The sequence below is a fragment of the Podarcis pityusensis genome (assembly GCF_964106645.2).
Source record: "Podarcis pityusensis genome assembly, chromosome: 3".
NCBI lineage: Eukaryota > Metazoa > Chordata > Lepidosauria > Squamata > Lacertidae > Podarcis > Podarcis pityusensis.
The window spans coordinates 17,902,222-17,906,546 of record NC_138026.1 but is presented as its reverse complement, the minus strand read 5'-3'; the positions used below and the strand labels follow the sequence as shown (position 1 = coordinate 17,906,546).

Below are 4,325 nucleotides of genomic sequence, written 5' to 3'. Positions count from 1 at the left end.
GTCAGTGGTTCGAATCCCTGCGACAGGGTGAGCTCCTGTTGCTTGGTCCCTGCTCCTGCCAACCTAGCAGTTTGAAAGCAGGTAAAAGTGCAAGTAGATAAATAGGTACTGCTCCGGCGGGAAGGTAAACGGCATGTCTGTGCGCTGCTCTGGTTTCGCCAGAAGCGGCTTAGTCATGCTGGCCACATGACCCAGAAAAACTGTCTGCAAAGAGGACAAACGCTGGCTCCCTCGGCCAGTAAAGCAAGATGAGCACTGCAACCCCAGAGTCGTTCGCAACTGGACTTAAGTGTCAGGGGTCCCTTTACCTTTGTGTGTGTGTGTGTGTGTGTGTGTGTAACAGGCATATTCACTCTACACATCTCTCTGACTCATTTCACTTCATTAAAAGCTGGTGCACATGGATCCCAGATTGGCCCTAGGTATAGCACATTAATGAGGCTGTATGGATGGAACTTTCTCATCTGACTGTTCTGCCGTGCCCTGTGTCCAGTGTGTTGACAACAATGAAAATTCTGATCATGCACTAAGTATTGTTTAGGTCATAAAAGCAACCAGGTTGCTTGATTTGCCATGCACTCTAACTGTCAGGGACTGCGCAGAGCAGGAATGGTGTAGACTACCTCCTCAGTCTGACTCTTCCAGAGAAGAAGAAGACAGTTCTGAATTGCAACAGGTGTTTGCGGGTAGGTCACAGCTCAGAGGAAGATGGGGGGGGGGGATTGGGAAATAATGGGAGAGGAGGAGCAAGCAGAGCTGGAGCAGCATCTGGCTGACACGTTGTCACTAGAAAGCATTCCAGAGCCACCATCTCCCAGAACCTGGCAAGCCTTAAAAATAGGAGAGCAAAGAGCTCAGAGACAGATGGCCCTAAGTGGCAACCATAAGGGTGGTGGTGCTGTTGACAAATGAGGAAGTGAGAGAGAAGGGGGTTGAAGATTTACTAGGAGTAATGCCATTATTCCATAAGGCTGCATTTCCAAGCCTCGCTCTCTCTGTGAATATTGAATAAAATGCAGTTGGTAAGAACTTTCCTTGTCTTATCCATTCCTGGCAACCTACCACGAGGGTTAGATCCTCTGATGCCTGGCACTAACATTATCATGGTTTATACCAGAGGCGCTGTCTTGTGCCCAAGATTGGGGAGGCCCATTGTGTGTCGCACATGTGATGTCATGCTCATGTGTGATGCCATGCATGTGACACATGTGACACATGCATTATCGCATCATCGGGAAGGGGCTGATCACAGAACCCAGCACAGTGTGGCTTCCTCTTTCACGCTCAAGAGAAGCCAGCCACTGAACTGCGTCATGCTCAGCTCAGTGTTTGGCTTCCTCCATCCCCTCAACGTTGAGGGGGCTCAGCTCCCTGACAGCAATTGAGGGGTCCAAAAGCACAACTCTGCCCCTAAGAGTTGGCCCACCTGGTTTGTACTGACTGTGTGGCCAGGGTCATTTTGGCTTCGTGAGAATCAAAATCTTGCTACCTCCTAGGCGGAGAAGCTTGTGTTGAATAGGAAGAGCATTGTGAAGCCTGTACTGGAGAGAATGCCTTGATATAGAGTTAAATTGGTATGCTATACTTAGAGTTTGTTGTTGTTTAGTCGTTTAGTCGTATCCGACTCTTCGTGACCCCATGGACCAGAGCACGCCAGGCACTTCTGTCTTCCACTGCCTCCCGCAGTTTGGTTAAACTCATGCTGGTCGCTTCGAGAACACTATCCAACCATCTCATTCTCTGTCGTCCCCTTCTCCTTGTGCCCTCCATCCTTCCCAACATCAGGGTCTTTTCCCGGGAGTCTTCTCTTCTCATGAGGTGGCCAAAGTACTGGAGCCTCAGCTTCACGATCTGTCCTTCCAGTGAGCACTCAGGGCTGATTTCCTTATAGTTTAGTTGCTATAAATATGTGATCTCAACAGCTTTCCAAGTCATTTGAAGAAGAGTGAGGAGACGATAAACCTCTACCTCATCTGATCTGCACAGATTAGCTGGGGATGGGGCAGCTGTGTATGTTTCGCTATGTGTGTTTGGGGGGAAGAGACACTCTCACCAGTGGTACACAGTTCCTAGAAGTTTGGATATTGGTAAATATGGCATTTGGGCTAAAAATGGTTAACCCCTTACCGTAGGTGTAGGGCCTCAAATAAGATGAGAATCCATGAGAATGATTTGGTATGAAATTTGAGCAAACACCACCACAATACATCTCGGTCTAATCTTATTTGTATAGGCAGTAATTGAGAAATCTGAAAGCACACCAGGGAGAGAAAACATATCCTTTTGTTAATGGCCTCATGTGAAAATAGTTACCCTTTGAAGATCATTCTGTAACTAATAGGAAATCCCCTCTGAAGACTATTAAGAAGGTTTCTGCTGAAGAATACATCTTCATGGCATCAGGTTGTTGTCGTTCATTGTGGGGTTTTTAGCATCCGATTGACATTTCTCCAGATGGTCTTTTTTCATCCTCTCCTTCCAACCCACAATTTTCCAGCCAAAGTTTCGTTTCTTTGCTGAAGTAGTGTCTCAGAACAGTAGGCACACATCACCAATTGCTTCTGAATGAGACTTGTGCCAGAAAGCTGAAGACTTTTAACTAGTTTGGCAAAGCTGTGGTCTTAGGGTATGATATTTGGCGCCCTTTTGACTGTCGGGTCAGCACTCTTGATTATGCCAGTGTATATATTCCTCCATGGCTGGCAGCTCTATTCTTAACTTTCTGTGGCAGAAACAATATACTTTACCAGATTCTGGCTGAATCATTCCAGCTGCAGCAAATTTCCCTCACTTTAACAAGCCTTATTGAGGGACGCCCCATAGTTGGAAATTGGTATTTCTACCTTGTCTAGAATCTTATAAAGTTGTTCCTCTTTGCAATGGCTTCCACACACAAACATTCCTTCTGTTCAATTGCTTAGGATGAAGACAACAATGCTTTAAAAAGGGAGAGATTTGTTTGTGTGTTTTTTACTTTACATATTATGTATGCTCACATATTCTCATTCATTTGGCAAATCTGAATACTTGTGCAAGAGATTAAATGGCACTGGTGATGAACTGAGGCTGTACGTTGTGCCTCATGATGTCACTCTTGCCTGATGGACGAGGCATGCTCTTCAAAATCTGGATTTGATGAGAAGATTGTACCATTGTTTGGTCGTTTAGTCGTGTCCGACTCTTCGTGACCCCATGGACCAGAGCACGCCAGGCACTCCTGTCTTCCACTGCCTCCCGCAGTTTGGTCAGACTCATGTTTGTAGCTTCGAGAACACTGTCCAACCATCTCGTCCTCTGTCGTCCCCTTCTTCTTGTGCCCTCAATCTTTCCCAACATCAGGGTCTTTTCCAGGGAGTCTTCTCTTCTCATGAGGTGGCCAAAGTATTGGAGCCTCAGCTTCAGGATCTGTCCTTCCAGTGAGCACTCAGGGCTGATTTCCTTCAGAATGGATAGGTTTGATCTTCTTGCAGTTCATGAGACTCTCAAGAGTCTCCTCCAGCACCATAATTCAAAAGCATCAATTCTTCGGTGATCAGCCTTCTTTATGGTCCAGCTCTCACTTCCATACATCACTACTGGGAAAACCATGGCTTTAACTATACGGACCTTTGCTGGCAAGGTGATGTCTCTGCTTTTTAAGATGCTGTCTAGGTTTGCCATCGCCTTTCTCCCAAGGAGCAGGCGTCTTTTAATTTTGTGACTGCTGTCACCATCTGCAGTGATCATTGAGCCCAAGAAAGTAAAATCTCTCACTGCCTCCATTTCTTCCCCTTCTATTTGCCAGGAGGTGATGGGACAAGTGAGATAAGTGAGTCTGTAATGCTAGCTTCAGATATTACAGCATTAAGAAAAAGTAGAAGGACATGAGTACTTGCCACAAGTAATGGCAAAATTTTGCCAAATATTTGGGGTGTTGAGGCGACGTTTTCTTGGCTTTTAACAAAAAAAACCCCTCTTTTCTGGGAAATTTCAGCTCAATGTTGAATGAAACTCTGTTGTTTGTTCGTAATGGTGGATGAAGGAAGCAGTGAGCTTAAGAGAGGAGGAATGGAAGTAGCTGGGGTCAAAAACATGGTTTGCCTTCAATGGAAAACCTTAGAACTGGATCCACAGTTGAATCCAAAAAAATCCACAGATGCCAAACTTGGAGAGGCCATTTTGCCACATGTTCTTCAGGAGAGGTCTGGAATTCTCCAATGGTTCAAAAAGGTGCTTGAAAAATAGGAATTTCAAAAGAGCCCAGCATTTCCTCCCTCCCTCCCACCCACCCACCCACCACTGGGCAGGAAACATCTCAGTCCTAGTTTATTTATTTCTTTAATAAA

At 45.7% G+C, this 4,325-nt stretch overlaps 1 long non-coding RNA gene across 2 annotated transcripts in view; it reads left to right on the top strand.

The window, feature by feature from the left end:
• Positions 1–584: 584 nt before the first annotated feature.
• The window catches only part of LOC308473751, a 20,391-nt gene continuing 16,650 nt past the window's right edge, over positions 585–4,325 (top strand). The window contains exon 1 of one of the 2 annotated variants that reach the window (XR_013984282.1): positions 585–686. This is a non-coding gene — a long non-coding RNA (uncharacterized lncRNA). The remainder of the gene's footprint in view (positions 687–4,325) is intronic. The other variant, XR_013984281.1, reaches the window with a different exon arrangement.